Source organism: Conger conger, chromosome 1 (genome assembly GCF_963514075.1).
Source record: "Conger conger chromosome 1, fConCon1.1, whole genome shotgun sequence".
In the NCBI taxonomy this organism is placed as follows: Eukaryota; Metazoa; Chordata; class Actinopteri; order Anguilliformes; family Congridae; genus Conger; species Conger conger.
The window spans coordinates 18,582,395-18,603,060 of NC_083760.1; the positions used below are offsets into that span (position 1 = coordinate 18,582,395).

At 44.6% G+C, this 20,666-nt stretch overlaps 1 protein-coding gene across 4 annotated transcripts in view; it reads right to left on the minus strand.

The window, feature by feature from the left end:
* The window catches only part of btbd7 (BTB (POZ) domain containing 7), a 77,042-nt gene that overhangs the window by 39,515 nt on the left and 16,861 nt on the right, over positions 1 to 20,666 (minus strand). The gene's annotated exons all lie outside the window — the stretch shown is intronic.

Below are 20,666 nucleotides of genomic sequence, written 5' to 3' on the forward strand. Positions count from 1 at the left end.
GTCTGCAGAAGCCGCCAGGGGCCGAGGCACAACTCCTCACCGCTCAGCGTGCGGGACAACGGAGTGAAAACGTGCCTCTCCCACCACCCCCACCCCCCAACAACTTAACCAGGAGCCGAACCTTACAAAATTAATCTTACGTGTGCACACAGTGGCGCCGGCTAGCTTGTTGTTTTTTTTTCCTCCCACTACCTGCCCCTTAATTTGTCTGGAGTAGCCGATCAGGCCCGGATCGGTTCATTAAGTGAAGACACGGACCCGCTTAGCCCAAATGAAGTGAAAGGAACAGAGCGGACCACTGAACTCAAGGTGACGGACACAGCATGGGGGACATTCAGCCCTTCTGCCCCGCGAATGCCGCAAATTCCTCCTCAACGGAACCAATGATTAACTTTCCGCCGGCCGCTGGCTCCCTTTGCCAGGGGAGGGCCCTGCGGGGAGGCAGTGTTGCGACTGAAAAAAGACCTAAAAACCCTTTAAGAGAAGCTCTTCCTACATCCCGGCTTTAATGTTCGCTTTTATAGTTCAATCTTTCCCTGCCAAAAATGCTCAGGGGGAGCTGTGGGCAGCCTCCCTTCACCAGAGCAGCTGGAATCTCTCTCCTTTTTCCTGCCGCTTGCTGTGGGAAGACGCGCTTCAGAACCGCGCGCTAACAGAGACGTATGCATTCTTCTCTGTTCGCCCCCTCAGGAAATGTTTGGCTGGCGGACACCGATAAATTTCCCGCAGATGTCTGGGGACCCCCGCGCACACCTCCGCACGGCCCCCGCCTCGGCCCCGGCCGAATCGCCGCGTTCGTCCAGGCCTCGGAGGACGAGGGCGCGGGCGCGGCCAGCTAGGGTTACCGCCACGCTGCGCGGTTGTCGCCGCGCGGACAGACGAGAAATAAAACCAACAGCCGGACTCCAGTTTCAACAGCGCCGTCGCAAAGCTATGCGAACGCCTTTAGACTTTTGACTCAGCACCTGAATTCAATTGTAACGGCCCGCGCGTTTGAATGGCCCGTCTGAGTTCCGCGAGTGGAATGTAAAGCAGCCGGCTGTGTGGGAGAGAAAAAAAAAAAAAAAAAAAAGTACCGCAACAGGCAAATTCTCGTTAGCTTCACACAGATTAGTATAACTGTCAAACCCGTCAGAGGATTGACTCATTTACTGCATGCTAATCCTCGAATAATGACCGAATTCGCACAATTAGGGTCAATTAAAAGATTAACGGCTGCAGCAAGTAGGGAGAAAATCCGACCAACAAAGCCGGATCGGACGTTACTGCTCGAGTTACCTTTAGAAAGGAAAAGAGAAATCTCCAATGTTAAACCCACGGTCCACTTTGTTTCTGAAGTCACCCGTACGGCACCAGGGACCAGGCTAATGAAGCGGCGCTGCTTAAACGCGGGGAGAAATGTGCTGATGGTGTGCTAAAGAGCGTGGAGAGGGACAGTGCGCTCTCCTGCTGAGCCCATGGGTGCCGCGCAAGCGTCCCACGCCATCGCTTAAATTTCCCTCCGGAGAAAACGATAAATCTTACTTAAAATGTTGCGGATTCCAGCAGCTATGGTAAAAATAAAAGCATATTCCTCACACCGAAACCCAGCGGAAAGAGCCTCCTCTCGCTACGCTTCATTATCCTTAAGGAGAAAGCAATACGACAAAATGGATTCAAACAATTACAGTAATGAAGCTTTAATATTACTTTCATAACCTACCCAGTGTGCCGGAATGACAAAAATGTAATAATTATGTATGTTCCAGTCATTAAACAAATCCGGTAATGCATCCTTCTTCATGGAGGTCTTCTGCTCTTCCATTTGCATGGGTTAGGTCAGGCAACAACTAATGCTTTTCCAATCACCATACAGTTAAAGGACAGCCAATAATCGAAATATTAGGGACCAGAGAGAGAGAGAGTGAGAGTGGGGCAACTAGTTCACAATTGCTTAACTCCTTGACAGGACTTCTCATGGGTAAATCACAACTTGATAATTTTTTGAATATCAAAAACAATCATCACCACCAAATGGCATATCTGTTGTACTTGATACCTGATATGGTACCAGATGTGGTAATGAGCATCCCAAGTTCAGAGCCCAGGTGAAAAGCTTCAATCATAACTGGTATCTAATGGATTCACCAATCGACAGCAATGCAGCTCCCATGTGATCAAGTGATGTGGTTTTACTGGTGTTGGATGGCGGATGGCTCTGCCAATGACTGGCTGTCATATCAAAACCTAAGATTTGGGCCTTTTTCTGGTAGCAATGCGCATGGCCTCTGAAATTTAGGTTAGCTACTGCACCAGATCTTATCAGAGAACAAAGAAAACCAATGTGTCTGCTTTCAAAAAACAGTATATAATTATTTTTACAGTCTACAACCCAGCCCTACCTGAGACGAAATGCTTTCAAATGAAAAACTGAATATGCCACCTCTCCAGAATAATTTAATTTAAAAGCGTAAAAAAAAAAAAAAAATCTAAATGGCGATCTTGTAGCTCCATCTGTTGACAAATGACCAGATCCTTGCGGCTGGAAAAACCAGGTGACTGGTAAAGGGCACAGCCTACATATCAGGGAGACAGCCTAATTTCAGCAGAACATAGGCGACACGTCCATCAACGTGACCGATGGAGACATTTAAATAAATGAATGCATTTTTGGAGGGGCGAGACGCTGCAGCAGTAATTGACTGAGAGACAGGGGTTGTGGGAAGGTTGCAGAAGCTGTGAAAAACCTTTCATCGTGCCGGGAGCTCCACGTCGAGACTCGGCCCGGCGACAGAGCGAACTTCTACGACGGGCGCGCGCAAGGCGAGACGCAGCCCCTGGAGCCCGACGCTACCCGAATAAAAAACACGGTCGACTGAACCGCAGCGCCGAGGAGCCTTTGTAGGACAAGACAGAAGCCCGCGTCTGGAGAGGTTCTCTTTGTCCGCGCTAATTTCAGTTCAGACGATAGCTCCCCCCCTTTGTCTCTTCGCCCTCCGGGCCTTTCTTTCCACCGTTTGTCCGACGTGGAAACTAATATCTCGCGCTCGCCCCAGTTCCATCAGCGCCTTCCCATATGAGGGCGGCTCTCGCTCAGCGGAGACGGGTCCCGCTCCGACGGAAGAGCCTTTCAAGGGCACTGTTTAATGAAAGCGCCCCTGTGTGCGTGAAACGCTCCCCGCGGCTAGCAGAGGTGCTCTGAGGTCGGGCGTGACAGAGACGCATCTGCACGCCCCTTCCCCCCTCGCTCGCTCGCCCCTGCCCGTCTCCGGCGCAACGGGCCCGGGCCGCGGAATCGAAAAACAATTCGGCACAGCTGCCCGCTTCACTCGGGCCACAGTCGTCGCCCAATCTTCACCCCCCCCATTTACAAAAACAAAGGTGATCGATTGCCGACTCCGAGCTCGTTAGCCTGAAACGAGCGAGTGGGTGCTTCGCTTTTATGCAGGCATTTTCTTGGTTCTCGAGCTCAAAAGGAACCCTCAGCATTTCATGAGCACTGAAAGAATAAAACTCTTCACTTTGTGGAAAGAGACAGAATTAAGGATAACGACAAGAAAATTACACCCTTATCAGTAAAACACAAAATGTGTGTGTGTGTGTGTGTGTGTATGTGTGTGTGTGTGTGTGTGTACGTGTGTGTGTGTGTGTGTGTGTGTGTGTGTGTACGTGTGTGTGCATTGTGTTTGTGGGTGTATGTGAGTAAATGATTACTTTCAGAGAGTAAATACTCTTCCCCCCCCAAAAATTTTTTAAAATAAAAACTAAAATAACCATGCAGAAGCCTACAGTCTTACCAGTGCTCATAAACCAGCTACCTAACCATCACTGACTAGCCACAGAAATCCTCTCCTCAATGACGCAGAGAACTCGTCAGACAACAAGGATAACAAGTTCTCCGCTTCCTCTCCCGGCTCTAACACACAGACCCCCTTCCCTGCCTCCTGTCCAACCGGCGGGCTTCTGCTTCCGCTCAGAGCGTAAAGCCTGTTTAATCTCAGGCTTCCTCTCCAGCACACTAATAAATCACTCTGCCCGCTCCTACAGACCAGCGCACCGCTGGCCTCTGAAGCTGTCCGCAGCACAGGAGTAACGCAGCCCGCAAACGTAGCCCCGCTAAGGCTAATCACATTAGCTGACCGCTGCGCCACATTCGCCTAGAAAACTAATGTACCCAAATCATGCAAACCGAGGAGCTAAACTCCCTGCGCTACAGAGCAGGGCGGAGAGATCCCAAACTGAATTCTGCAGTTTCTCCCAGGGCTTTTGGACGGAGCCCAGGGAAGATTTGCCATCTGCACTGGGTGTGTCTTCCGCCATGGGTGTGTCACCGTTTAGAACTGATACGATCAAAGGATGACAAAATACAGCGAAACGGAAAAAGACTGAGGCAATTTAGTCTTTTTCCTTTTTCAAGGTTTTCCTTAACCGCTGAGAAACAACTCCTTTTCCCCAACAAAACGAAACAGGGTTATAAGTCCAGATGCTCGTGCAGTGCCGTTCTAAAACACGGCTCTCTTCCCCGGGTATGGCTCCATTCACTTCCCCACTCATAAAATAAACACAACTCCCCGCTGCTTCTGTGTCAATGAAGGTCTTCCATTCAAATGCGTTTATTGAAGTCCAGATATTTCACAGGACCACCAGCCGTGTCCTTCCTGGAACCTACTCCTGAAGGCCTCCATTTAGCACGCTCAGCCAGAGAAAAAGGGATATTACAGCACTGCCTCCAGACAAGAGACCTTGGAGACACCCGACATTCAGTACCAATGAATGCTTGGAGAAGTACAAAAGCACAGCTAGAGCATGGACGCACGCAACTGGCGCTGAACAGACAAAAAGAGAATAAAACTATTCCACTCAAAAAGTAGAAAAGTTGTATTTTGGAGCGGCGGAGGAAAGGGGGGGGGGGGGAGGGGTGGAAGTTAATTGTGTTTGGGGGACAACAATGTCCCAGACCACTAAGCAACAGCAATGGCCATTTAATGATGTGCTCATAAAAGGGTCCACTGTTTGGCCGTTTCCTCACTCCTGCCTCTGCTTCCCGCCAGAGTGCACCGAGGGGGAGCAGGGGGGTTCGGGTGGCGGGTGACAGCTTGAAGGCCAGGGCAGACTGGATTATGTGGAGCTAATGACAGGTGACAGGTCTGGGCCACAACAAACCAGCAACCACCGCCTCTACACCAACCTCCAAGTATACGTCTTCTTCACATTCATGCACCTCACTCATTCAGGCTTGGGAAAATCCCACCAGAACCAGCACCCAACAGAACCGAACAAAAAAGGGGAACACACAAACACAGACACACAAAAGGGTTAAAATCCTCTAACCTGGAAAATGTGAGTTTGAAGTTCTGTCCATAGCAAAGCGGCAGGACCAGCAATAATGTTCCATGTCATATAATATTTTCCTTTTTTCCAAAGCGGGCACACAAAAGAGAGGAAGATGTTGATAAGTTCAATGTCTGCACTTGTAAAGGTCCTGCAGTGTGGTACCATTCATTCTGTCCGACTGTTAACGGAGAAGGCTCTTTCACTTCCGCAACAAAATGCTATTCACACAGCTTAAAAAAACAGCCTGCTTCTCACCAACAAAGCAAGTTTCAGAGTGGACTGATTCAAGGTCCAGTGTAGGCCAGGTTTCTTTTCCTCTTCCAGAATTTGCCCATGAAAAGGAGTTCAATGTGTGCATACCAACATTTTATCGTGTGAAGTTTCCTACGTCACAATACAATGGCTAATCCTACAGCCCAAGAATAAAATGTCAGGATTCGCTGGTCCATGTACATTGAGTAGGATTGCAAAAGCAGCCTAGTCCTGAGAAACCCTTACTGACCCCTTACTGAAGCCCTTACTGACTCCCATGCTCACTGTATAACAGATCCACAGTCCCCAAGTCAGCAAGGACGTGCAACGACACTCACTTTGATTCGTGTCCTTTCTATTTTGTGTTTGAGAAAGAATATCTGCATGTTGCCAAATAGACACATTTCCACAAACAAAATAAGCAGTTTTTTTCAAAGCAATACAGCAACGGGCCAACTAGGGATGCCAATCCTTTACCGAAACATACATTTACTAAACGATTAAACGCTTGGCTGATAATTACACAAATTATATTATTATACTGTGGTATATTATTATTTACTGTGGTGACTTTAGAGATGCTTGTAAACATTCCCCAAGTGCCTTCTTTCATTTAATTCCACATTAAAGGTGCAGTTCACACCATGGCTGAGGCTATGGCTGCAACAGTGAAAATAAACTGAGGCTTCAAGTTCCTGTCAAGAGATCCTGTGCTTTAGGACCCAGTCCTGAGGCTCACAGACCCAGGTGAAAACCCTGCTATTTATCATCATATAAGGCGATACAGAAGGCAAGCTTTTCAAGTAGACGGAATGCTAATAGCTGAAGCTTTAAGAAAATGCTGCCTGCATTTAGCACAATGAGACTAATGCAAAACTACTGCAGTATGCTGAAAATCCCTTTTACTCAGTCACAGCCTCACGCTGTGCTAATCACGGCATTAAACTGGAGCACAACAAGCACATAAAACATAATCAAAATGTGCTAAAGCATTAAACATCGGTTATTTTATCAATCGTTTAGGTATACTAGACGGAGCTTTAACTTTTTTTTATGTGAATGCGACTTGTATGCATAGCTTTTAATTAGCAATTAGGGGTGATTTATCACCGCAACAGATTCTTTGTAGCTAGCGATTCTTGGTCTAAAGCTGGCCAGTGTGGTCAGAGGATGTTTTCAATCCCACCGAAATATACACCATTGCCCCCACTGCCTCGTCAGAATTCGCAAAGACAAAAAAAAGATTATAAGTATTAAATGCGTTGAGCTTAACGGCCATCAGATTCAATGGATGGCGATCTCTCCACCACACTGCATCAGGAGGCAATAACGGCAAGCGGCTGGCCTCTCAGCACAGCTCTAACGAGCTCTAATGTATGTGCCCGGTGATTTCCTGCCCCAGTTGGCCGGCTCTTCATGCTCGTTTACCGCGAGCTCCGCATTACTCAGCCTCCCACCACCAGGGCCGGGATTAATTTACTGCCAGGCTTCAGACTTTATCGCGCTTAGAAGGGAGTATTTACACTGTCCTGATACAGCAAACACCCAGGCAGTCCCACAGTCCATCGGCTCAAACACTTCCTCGGCCATTTTGCACTTTACTGTTGGTGATATACGGTACGGGGAAGGGTTTACAATGCAGATTAACTGCCCCCGTTCTCACAGACTAAGGAGATGAAGGGGCTACAGCCCAAATCAACAACTTCACTGGCACTTTAACATTTGAACAAAATTTTGGCTATTAATGTAAATCGATAAGCAATTACTTCATCAAGTTACAAAGATTGTAAATTATATACTAAACAAGTATGAGCAAGAAATACAACTTCAAGTTAAAATGCATGCAATCCTATCACCATTATTAGTAAAAGAGTAAAGTTTGTAGTCCAGCTAATTCATAGTTGATTAGTGGTCACATCATTGTATTTTTTTTTCAGCCATGCTAATCAAGTTGACTCAAGGGACTGAATTTACAGTGGCTAAATCTCAAGAATGATGGAGCTATAGATTGCGATACGAGTTGCCAGCTAGCAAGCAAGTGAGAGATGTTATATAGGGTTGTGCAAAATCAATGATAGACAATTGCCCAACCCTAATTTACTAAGGCGAATGGCATCATGGTGTTTCCTTCTATGTGTTCAGTACATATGCATTCCAGCACGTTACCTCACTTATTCCCTCTGCCTCCGAGCCACACCAGCCCATTTTCAACAAATGAAACGTAGGGCTGATTGCCAGCGTGCCCTTACCACCGTCCTTTCTGGAGCACAGTGTGGCATGGATTAGGTCAATTCATGGACAAAAGTCCTGCTCTAAACCCTGCTCCTGCTCCTGCCCACGCCCATGCCCATGCCCATGCCCATGCCCATGCCAAGATAGGACAGCAAGGCTAAGGGGTCTCAGTCTGCTAAATTAACAGCCCTTGCAAACACAACCGGTAAACTTCACCTGAGAAGATTGAACACGTCATGAAGAGAGGTGGAAGGAGTAAGGCCGACACTCTCAGCTAAGAGCCCAATAATATGAGAAATATATATATATATTTTTTTTTATCCATAATTTTTTTCCATCCGATTATGGATTTTATTTTTTGCCCTATTCTAGATTTCCTGACCAGCGTAAAACTTAGATGACACACACTTTTATTTTGAAATTAAAACCACTGCTGGCATCCATGACGTGAAACAGAAACTGGAAAAACAGAGCTGCAGCTGTGTAAACAGGGAAAGGAAGGGAGGGAGGGAGGGGCAGGGGGCACACATTTGGGAAGGTCTGTCTTGAATGCATGATTGTAGCTCATAGTTCAAAACCAGGGTAGAGACAGCACCACTGCACCTTTCAAAAACAATTTAATGAGCATGATCCAATGAATAACCAAATTAATGGTGAAATGACTCAGCTTGGAACACCATGGGACTGATAGTCATACACGTTTCAGGGCCCTGCAGCAGTCACAGCAGGCAGGCAGTTGGTTGCACATCATCATAGCTGGACTCTGCCAGGCAGACACAGCTAACAGATTTGCCAGATTCTATACGAATGACCAAATTCCTTAATTTGCCTTATAAATTCCACGATTATTGTATTACATTAATGGCATTTGGCAGACGCTCTTATCCAGAGCGACGTACATTTGACTAGACTAAGCAGGAGAAAATCCAATGCAGGGTTAAGGGCCTTGCTCAAGGGCCCAACAGCTGTGCGGATCTTATTGTGGCTACACCGGGGATCGAACCACTGACCTTGCGGGTCCCAGTCATGTACCTTAACCACTACGCTACAGGCCGCCCATGATTGTATAATGCCCAATCTTCAGATTTTTTATTTTTTTTTCCCTTTACATCACAAAATTTCTAATAATTTATTCTGATCATAGATGGTGCAATAGTGAAAGCCTACCTCTTCAGAAGAGTAATAATGAGAACAGATTTTCCGAAATTGAATTTTGTCTTAGAATTTGGCATTTAACCAATATTCTCTTACATGGCAAGAATTAAGAGTGTTATAGCATGAGAAACAATTAAGTTTTGGCAATGGTTTCTAACTGACTGTGGTACATATGAATCAAGAAAATAGAGTAAAACCAGTTGAAATAAATGATCAACTTAAGGTTTTATGAATGGATGTAAGAATGCTGCCTTCTCCATTTCAACCACAGGTGCAGCAAATACTATGTTTGATGGATGGATGGATGTTCCTTTTGGACAATAATTTTATTCCAACAAGAAATCTTGCAATGTAGGTAGGTAGACAGACAACAAATGCGTTAACTGAGTATGTTACTAACAAATACCATGAACAAATAAATAGTTGACAGCAATATCATTAGATAAACGCTGTAGTTGTAATAATTCTTCACATTTATATCCCAATTTTCTCACCAGCTGGCAAACTGAAGTGCTTTCCAGCGATGAGGGGAAACTCACCTCAAACAACACCAATGTTTAACACCCACCTGAGTGATGCCATTTTGAGCCAGACACATATTTGAGTTCATCACAGAGGGGAGAGGGTGATTCTTTATAGCCAATTAAATCAGGAGATGATTAGGAGGCAGGTTGAGAGAGCCAGATTTGGAATTTAGCCAGGAAACCAGGTGACCTCCTACTCTTTGCAATGAGTGTCATGGGATGGCCACAGAGCCAGCAACTTGGTTTAACAAAAGCCAGGTTCCTACATTAGTGTCCCCATCACAGCAATGGGGAATTTAGGTTTACTAGACCAGTGAGAAGATGGGCCCCTATCTGGCCCCCCAGCAGTTAGATAGCTATTGACTCTACAGAACAGTACATTTAATAAATATGAATGGCCAAGATAGCGAAAGAATAGCAATATCAAGTCGGAAACAAAATGTTTAGTTAAGATAATTTGTTAAGATTTTTGCAGCATTGTTCCCTCAAAAACTAAGGGCACTGGGCTCATTAATGAAGTGGATCCTCTATGGCTACTGAGGGTACACACAGGACCTAACGTGACGTTTATGAGGGGAGATCACAGGGGAAACATTAGTCCATCTCGGAGCTAGCGGGAAGTATTTCACTGCACATTGTACCTGTATGATGGAGTATGTGACAAATAAACTTTGATTTGATTTGATTTCTCCATAAATAAACTAGAACATTAACCAAAATGTTCTGCCAAATTGTTCAATTTTGTTAATGTGTCGATCAGCTCCGATTGGCTGAAGTTGTAAGGGAGCAGTTCTTTAGAATGGCAAAAGAAAAGAGAACCACAGGTTTTGGTTCCTGTTCTCACTCCCATGGGTTCCGACAGTAGAAAAGCCCCTTAAGACAACAAAAGGCAAAATAAATCATTTGATGGACTGCCTCACTAATATTTTAAGAAGTGAAAGGAATACTCTTCAAGCAAAGTGCAGATGAGAAAAGTAGCTGGTCACTTTATAGCTGGTCTGAAGCCCTCCTCAAAACACTTTACCAATTTTAATGAAGCCATTGATGGGCTCCTAGCAGACCGATGAGGGATAAATCATTTTGACATTTATGGGGAGAAGAGAAGGGGAAAAATGTATGCCATCAGAGAGCTGGCAGAGTTTCAGACAACACTAAGGTGAGGTGATGAGGTCGACGATTAATGAGGGAGAGTTGTTTTTTGTTAAAGAAGAGAAGAAAGATACCAAGGGCATTCCACTCTCCACGCCCAATAACAGCATGTCACCCGGTCGGGAGGGACAGGGGGCGGTCACGTTGATATCAATACGCCGCTGTTGCGGGAGTGAAGCCCGGCACCGTTTCCTGCTGCGACGTGGGTTCTCAGAGCCAGGCACGGCCAAACAATATGGCGGTGATTAAAGTTTAACAGGACAGAATGGAGCCGGGCGGACTGGAGATTACAGTCCTCTCAGGGCTCGCATCGCTAAAGGTCAGCCGTCACTCACACTGCCACACCGGCAACCCCACCCTCAGAGTTTCAGCTGCGGAGGGGGGGGGGGGGGGTGCTCTTCAGAGCTGCAGACATTCAATCACACTCACAAAGACCTAAATATTTACGAAGGCTGTTTGTGCCTTTTCAGCCCATGTTGTTTACCCATCCGAGCAGAAACCCTGATATTTTGCTGCAATTAGCCCTGTGCAAGTACTGCAAATCCCTCTCAGGTTATGGTGACTTGGTATACGCTGCGTCGCAGCTACGCTGTCTGTTGAATCTCAAACGTCGAACGGAAACGATCCTTCCATAGCAACGATCTCGTCAGACGCAACATCCAGCGCCCGAAAGACAAATAAACAACGCAAACATAATTAAAACGGTAAGCGAAGCCTTCCTCTTAATCAGCGTTTACTTAACGCGAAGCAGCCTCTCGGGTCACACAGCCAGCCTACTCTCATTTCAAAAATCAACAGTCCGGAGGACGGGTGCGCTAGACTGACAGATATTGAAATATGCGGGCACGGTTTCACCCCGCACGGCCCGGGCACATTCACAGGTAGGGGGGCAGGGATGGAGGCGGTTTGGACGGGCGAGGTTAATGGCCGGGCCCTTCTGCAGCGGGGCTGGAGCAGCGGTGTGGCCATGTTAACGAGCGCTGTGGAGCAGCGGGGCAGATCCCCGGCAGTCCATAAAGAGCAGCCGGGCCCTGGTGATACCCGCGCTCGTCTGCTGCAGGCTGGAGATAGCGGCCAGATGGGAGATCGAGGGGAGGGGAGGGGAGGGGAGGAGAGGGAGGGATTCACGCCGGGGCCCGTCGATACCATCGCCACCTGCGGCCCTCGTCATATTAGGCCCGTTTAGTGTCCTGTGATAAGTGCAGGGCAAGAGAAAAGTAATCTCCTGCTCTCGTATTCGGTTTCTGCCTCGCTGGCATGTGTGCACGCTCAATCTTACACACGCACACTCACACACTCACAAACACAACATAGTAAATGACCACAGCAATGAGCACCATAAATCAAAACAAATGCAAATGTGCATGCCACACTGGGAATATGCATCACACCATTCTCTGCACTAAGACCGAGTATCGAGCCTATGTGGATATCGATAGCAGCATCAATTCTAACAGCGCTACCAATGTGTGTGCTGCAAATCATGATTAAAAGAGCTAAGTTACGGCAAAATGAACTGCACACCCTGGAAATACGTAGGGTGAAACTGCCAACAGCAGCTTGTGAGCACTGCTTTCTGTGGCCATTTTTAATATAAAGGAATATCCCTTGATCCTCATATCCAGTGGCATCTTATCTCCCTGACGGAGGCCAGCTCCTTGCAGACATTCTGTTATAAAGAAATGCCCCCAGACCTAGCAGAAGGCTGTGCCATATACTTGTTTAGTGGCTGCCTCTAGCCAGAAATTTATAAATGTTATGTCTGGTCCTGTTATTTAGGCTGCCATCATTTGTCACCCTGAACGAGACTCAATTTAAACAGTACAGACAAAGTCATTTAAGAGTCCCTTAAAAAGTGGCAAATAATGTAATTACCAGATTTGCAAAGCATATTATATACAAGCGATATAATAAATTGTAAATTTGCCATTCAGGTTAGCTTTGCATTAAATTAAATGGTTTTGAAGATGGAAAGCGTCCCATGACACTTTGAAAATAAAGAAGATGGATTAAACACAAAGAGAAATAACTTGAGATTGGTTAATGTCACATTCAGAAAATAATTAAAATTAGGCAACAAGGCAAAAATAACAAGCTGCCAACTTTCCTGCATTTAGCATGAGATAGAGCCATACCATGAGTTCATTACAAGCTCTTATTTTTCTCCTCTTTCTCCTTCCTTGCCCTTAGCTCCACCCATCGGCTAGAGAAAGATGAAAGCAAAAGAAGTAAAGACTGGGAAATGGAGAAAACGTCAATTAGGCAAATGGAATGTCCCGGCTCCTTCAAACGTCCACAGGTCGATCATTCATACGTCAGACTTCCCAGTAAAAAAAAAATTCTAGTTCCATCTCCTAGAAGGAATATTTAAGGAATGTCCTTACAAATGGCAGACCTTGATTGATTTCCAAGTCGAGCGAGTAAAAGATAAGGAGAAAAATAATCGATTGAAATGAGCCCATGTATCGCAGCCTTTGCAATGGGACACAGAGCTACTCAGGACTGCAGAGTGGTTAAAAGGAAAGTCATTTGCATGCAAAATCAAACCTACTTAAATTATTTTCCTGCCACACGGTACAGAGAAATGCTCTCTGAAAATATTGTGAAGTCTATACATCCTAAATGGATGAAGTCTATACATCCATGTCTATACATCCTAAATGGATGAAGTCTATAGATCCTAAATGGATGAAGTCTATACATCCTAAATGGATGAAGTCTATACATCCTAAATGGATGAAGTCTATACATCCTAAATGGATGAAGTCTATACATCCTAAATGGATGAAGTCTATATATCCTAAATGGATGAAGTCTCATATCTGATAGTGGTTTTTACAGCCAAAGAGCACAACCACATTTTACAAATTCCCTACATTCAGGAAGGAAATGGTTATCAGCAGGAGTTTCGTGTTTTTCAAAATCCAACAAATAAATAAATAAATAAAAGTTCTTGTAATGCATAATAAAAACATTTTTTTGCAGACCGTAAACGCTGGCCAATCTATGCAATTAATGTTCCCTATCTGCAATTATACACCAGCCCACATTAAATTACAGCACACAAAAAGCCTTGGCAGTGAACCCCTCTTGAACATTTCATCTGCTTTTAAATGTCACCTGCACACGTACCGGATTTTTTAGGGCTTACTTTGTATTCAGCACACACAGCTGTTGTAGCGCTGCACTCAGGGACCACAGTCAGAAAGCAAAGTGAACGCTGGCTCATCTACTGCGCTGAGTTTATCCCACAGAGCCCTGTGACACTGAAGTGTCCTGCCTCACTGTCTGTCACCCAGACAGCCCGGGACACCGTCCTTTCATCACCGTGCTGGGGCCAGAATACATTCACTCAGGGAGCAGGGCAGGACACACACACACACACACACACACACACACACACACACACACACACACACACACACACACACACACACACACACACACACACACACACACACACACACACACACACACACACACACACACACACACACACACACACACACACACACGCCATTAGCACACCATATGAGCATCATTAGCGCACCATAATGAATCATAGCACCAATAGAAAAGGCACGAAGAACCACACAAAAGGGAGAAAGAAAGCAAGAGAGAAAAAAGGCTATGATCCCCAGCAGTTTAATCGATGGCATTGTTCAGAGCGAAGAAAAAAAAGAGGAGGCTGAGAAATAAAGCTGACCAAATGATGAACAGCTGCTCTGACCCCGTCCTTTTCTTTAGCATGATTTCAGATGGCACGTACGAAGGGGCGCGCTACACCTCCAGTGCATAATGTATTCACCCAAGCGACCTGCAGACCAAACGTGTTAATAACCGCAATCCATATGAGCGGTTATCTAATGATAGAAGTCAAAGAAATTAATACAGACTCTTTAATGCACATTAATCACTCGTGCTTCGATCGACCGGTCAAGGCGCTGATGTGTCCGTAAATCTCAACTTGCAGATGCGAGAGACCGCGCAGATATTTCGCAACCCAATTACTCCCAGTATCGCCTTTTTTAAAAATGAATATCGTGGAATTTCGACCGCAGATTTCCCCCCCCCCTTCTCCCGTTAGGAATGACGGATGGCTGCAATCTTAGCCCGGGATCTGGGAGCAGCGGCTGGAGGAAAAAGGCCGTAAAAAGGTGCAGGGGCGAGATAGCGTATTCACCCGGAGTTAGAGCCGCACGCTCGGGGCTGAACCTCGAGGGCCGGGGATCGATACCGTCGTCTGCCATTTGCTTTACAGTAACTCTCGCTGATGCCCCCTGCTCTCCTGCTCCCTGAGGTTTTAAAAATAAAGTGCCTGTCAACACAACCCATTAAACCGGGTTACAGTCTATCAAACCTCCTTTCTGTTGTTCCTGCATGGAAAGTTGGAAACCCACAAACGTCTGCGGCCTGCACTCAGTCGTTGAAGGGGTGAAAATAATGAAAATAGTGAAAAAATTGTATTTCTTTTCTGACCCTGACTTTGGACGTGGCCCAAAGTGTAAGTGATACATCAGAACACGGAACACGGGCAGAGCTGCGGTTTCCGAGCCACCGTTTCAGCAACCCAGGAAAAAACTACTGAAAGAGTCCTTCTGCCCCCTGAATCAACACCAATATCGCAGTTCTCTTCCGCTGAAGAAACGTGCATCTGAGGTGCCTTTTGTCTGTGGCGTACATATGGGAGGGTGGAGACAAATCTGTGTCTCGCAACCTGATGAACGAGAGCTCCCGCATCAGGATCGCTGATTAAGGACTAGGGGGACAGTATTTGGTGCATGAACTGCACAGATGCTCAGAGATTTGGAGAGATTGTCTATGTGCCTGAGAAGATGCAAGAGGCTGCGCTACGGCAGGGCTGTTTAATTAAAGTTTAGCATTTAGAAGCGGGGAATAAATTGCTACTAATGAAGCTTCAATAATCTCATCTGTATACCGTTTCCTAATCAGCGATTTCCAAATCACTGGCAAGAACTACATAATGAAATCACCATCAAGAACTTGTATTATTCAAGAAGGCATGGGACTGAATATTCAATTGTTTGAATAATGGACTGAGGTCACAGACTGATCAACTGAAACAGAATTTGAATTCTTCCTAATGAAAAAAAAAACAAAAATTGTGTTCCTTATTATCTATTATAAATATTCATGAAGAACCGCAAAAACATGTAGAAACCGTTCACCGAAATTTAATAAATGCACTTTAACTTCATTTTTTTCCAGAAGATTCCATTCATGGCCTTCATGGAGACAGCAAAATGCCCATCGCGGGAGGATTCTGCCATCAAAATATCTTAAATGCACATCGCTAACACAAAGGCAGTCAACAGAAGGAATCTATTCTTAGCTGCAAGTATGAGTCTGTAGTGATATCAAAGACAGAATCTATTTCTGTCAGGAACATCCTGGTCCCAAGTGCACAGAAGTGTTAGCTCTTTCTGAAGAAGGAAGAGAATATAACATGGACAACAAGCTGGGAGAGGAGCCCACACTGGCATTGCATCCAGCCTGAACAACACGGGAGCAGCACAGTACAAATGCTGGTGCAGTCTGCAGGCATCTGCATTATTGAGCCCAACTTAACACTTTTTTTTTTTTTTTTTTTTTTGGTGCGTTTTCATTTGGCCCAGACAGTTCATGTGCACAAATGAGGATATCAAAAAAATATATATATATAAATAAATACATTCTAAAAGTGTCTGAGGACCGACCAGCATTACCATGGGCAGGCAAGAGGGCATTCATCATGAAGTAAGCCTGAGCGATATGGCCAAAGAGCCGGATCATGGATGATATTAATCATATTATTGATTGTAAGACTAATTTGACTTTCCAATACAAAAAAATAAAATAATATGGGTATGGGTGGGTATGGCTTATAGCCCATAGGTATACCGAAAAGTAAGGTGCAACACCCAAATTTAGTTTGAAGCAAGAAAATAGGTTTCAGTAAGCAGCTTGTACAGCAATCATATCACGGCAGTAGTTCTCTCGTGGTTGTGTGCACGCTGATGTAGGAAGCCACAATTCACTCCAGCACAGCAATCTCAGGCTGCGTGAGCCAAAGGAAACGGGTTCAATTGAAAATTAGATGAAATGATTATCTGAAGAATAATGAGGTAAAATGCACAAGTACCGCCTCTGGAGGTATAAGCTTGTTGTACAAGATGCTTTGGAATTATTAGGTACATTACCTTGTTTTTGACCACAAACCCCAGAATGTCCCAATACCAGCTATTGCAAAGACATTTAATGTCTATAATATCCTTCATCACACAAAATAACTTTCTGGGCCAACCATAAACATACAATAAAACTGAAATAATACTATAAAAACCCCATGAAGAGAGCTCTCAATTTAGAGCACAAGCACCACATTTTACTTAAGCCATCAGAAGAGCGGTCATATTGCTCGCTTTAACAGTAATTTCTAAGAAACTGGCCAATTCCAGACCTGCACTAGAGCAGAGATACAGAAAACAAACCGCTTCCTGTAGTGCCTGAATGCATTCTTTTATGGGCACCACCTGTATTTTTCTACGTTTGATTTACTGGACCGTAACTGTCATAAGATTAGAAGGAGCTTGATCTCAGATCAAATTTCACAGGTTAGTACACTGCCAGCCCCGAGCGGAGTCAGCTGTATCCATGACTAAACGGAGCAGTAAACGCTTTTGGCTTTCGCAGATTTATATCGGCTGCATTACTGGACTACCGGAGGCTGAGAGGTGTACCGTTTCTAGCTGCCAATGTGCTGACTGTAGCCCACGTTTAACACTGAACAAACATTTAGGCAACGTCAAGCTGTAATGGCACACCGGGCGGGAGTTTACACTGTACTGTTTATATCAATAAGTGCTCACAGAGAATACCGTTTACAGAGATTTGACTGTTCTACATGAGGGTTATACAGAGGTAGCAGATGCTTTGCTCTAGCAGGAAGCCTAGCACAGAAAAGCTTATCAATTCAGTCCGTGTCCGCCACACTGTGACATGATCCTTCAGCTCTGTAAAGGATAGGGCAAAATTTTAAATGGGCACTTTCAATGATATCAAAAATTCCTAGGTATAAATTGGCATCACAATTATGTTTTTGACAACATTCAATGCAATCCAAGAAAACACTAATCAGCCATCTGTAAACTGATATGGCATTTTTAGCTTCTGATACAAAAGGCTGTTGGAAATAAAACACTTTGCTTTGCCAAGCTCAGCACCCACACAATATAAAACCACTAGGTATTGGCATATCAATTCAACCCCCACTGAGTAGAGGTATTCAAAACACCACGGATAACACAATGTTACAATTAGCTGGACGGCACATCTGCAATTCAGTTGTGTGATTTATTAAGCTCGCCACAAAAGCAAGACAGGGATACGACCAAAGGCTTGAAACCAGGTGAAATAACAGGAAGAGGGAGAGGGCCATTGTTCTCTGCAGAACCCTGCAGTCACTTTTTAAAGCTGGAATTACACCAGAAGGAAGTAAATCCTGGGAATAAAGGGATGGCCTGATCTACATCTGGATGTCAGCAGCTATGCAGTATAACTGGCCAACAGACTGCCGTGGTGAGAAGCAACAGAGATATCATAAGCTACAGATATAACAGATGTTATATAAGGTGACATGTGGCTTGTTAACCAGCTTAGAGAAATGTAAAGGCCACACTAAACACTAATAAACCAAAAGGTTCCATAATGCCAAGCAGACATTTTGAAAGACCTCGAAGGCAAGTGGAACAAAGGACTTAATGCCCTTCATAAAACATCACTCGCAGGATGAGCAGTGTACGCCCGCTCAGAGGGGGACCTCCACAGGAAGCATCACTCCTACCTGCGTCACGGATGAGGTAGATGATTAATGACAAATGAGTGAGGGATGTTAGCAGGCAAATGATCTCATGTCAAACCACTGATTTCCTGCAAAGTGGAAGGGAAAACCCTTTCAAACATGGACGGTAACAGTACACCATTTCATCCTTGACAAGTAGAATGAATCAGATTTTGTGCTTGGCAACATTAGTCCACACATATGTCACGATTTGGCCAATATATAAAGACATGAATAAGGGTTTTATAGGAATACAAGCTGAAAAAGACCTGACTGCCATTGAGCACATCTCAGCACCTACACCTCAACATCGAATACCGTTTCAAGAACAGTGGGCTTCAACAGTGAACACTGGTGCTTCTTCATTAAGCTATTCCCAAAACCGGCAATACTCCGTACATTTTCTGATGGGACATTAACGGCTTGTTTCTCATTTCCACCTATGCCTCTTCTACTAGCAGATCTGAAAAGAGGTTAAATATTTACAGGTGCTCTGCTCTTTGTAACTTTGACAATTTATACCAGGAAGCAATTCATTGGACTTTAACCAGAGCTTCTGTAACAACTACACACGACAAGGAAATCTGTTTATTTAAAAAACAAAACCCAGTTGTCTACTTAAAAATATTTTCTGCTCACTAGTATCCTAAAAATGGTGCAAAACATAGCATCTTGGCTGTTCAGAGCTACTGAGAGCACAGGAAACATTCTTGTTTGTCAGCATTTCATTATGAAACAAGCCACAGAAGGCGAATTGGAGATCTGTACAACTGGGTTCAGTTCCATTCCCTTTAATGCAAAAACTCTCGCAAGCAGCACCACTGATGTTAGAGGGACATATATCATGAAACAATTTAACGCTTATTCATCTTCAAGCCCTTCATAAATTTCACCAAGCTGTGCACTCCAAGGCAGAGGAAGAAATGCTTTCTGAGGACAGAGGATGTGTCCTTGGTGACCAGTGCTGGAGTTGTGCAAAACAAAACACTTGCAGATATCTCTCCCCCCCCCCTCACTTCAGAATATTTGTTCTGGAACAGCCTATGCTGCAATTACAAGCTCTTTGTCCAATGAGGTGAACAAATTCTGCAAAATATAAGCCTTCATTGTTCACCAAATCCAATCAATGTGCATGCCAGCCTCATTAACAAAAACAGCTGCGGGGTTTATTTTTAAAGGCAGAGAATCCGTTTCCACCCATTGTGACCACAGAAGAAGCTAACAGATTGGCCTTCCCGCAAGCTAGTAGCATATTTGAGCAGCATCGACACAACTTACTTTATTTAGAAAGACCCAACACTAACCAGTTGGTTCAGATAGACACAAAAACACACTGACTGAAGAGGAGAATGATAACAGTAGGTTTACTTGCGTATTGCAGTAACAAACACATTAATTAACATTAAAAGATCATTGATTACTTCTCTGTGCACAATTTTTAAAAAATCACTAAATGTTATATTATCAATGTGCTGCTGCCTCTGTGGTGAAAAATGTAGACCTGCATTAAACCCATCCAGCATCCTGCACACAACTGATCCAGAACCAGATACAACATGTGGATCTGGAATTAGCCAAGCACAGCTCTCAAATAGTGAGCCAGTCAGAGAGCATGAGTGTCAAATAGCATGCATTATATACAAGGTGCTGATTGGTTGGCTGAATTACTGACCGTTACGTTGCCGTTCAGGGACAGCGTATTCCGCACGTAGAAGCCTATATATAAACGCCATGTGAGATCCTTTACCAGCACTTCACTCTTTAAAACACTTCAACGCAAGCCTTCCCAACCTATCACTCACACACTCAGAGCAAGGGCTTCTTGATGGAAGGTGGATAAGCTCTCAGTTGGGATGGTTTGATTGTGATTTCAATGTCAAGCTAAACATGAACGTCAACATTAATGGAAGAGGCGGAGCAGGTCCTGACAGATCCCATAAGAGCTCATTACACCTAGTGGAACTCATTAAAAGCTTGTGTAAGGTCACTACCAAGATGGCTGTCCAAAATAACTTAAGCTAATTGTAAACAAAATGATATATATAAATCAATAAATAAAATAACTTGTCAGTAACACTTTTTAAATAAATAAAATAAATAACTCACTCAAGATACAGCATCGACAAATCAGGCAGCATTTTTTTAAACGCAAGAAGAAACGTTAATGGGGGCATAACATTCATTTTGGAGAGAGTGAAGGC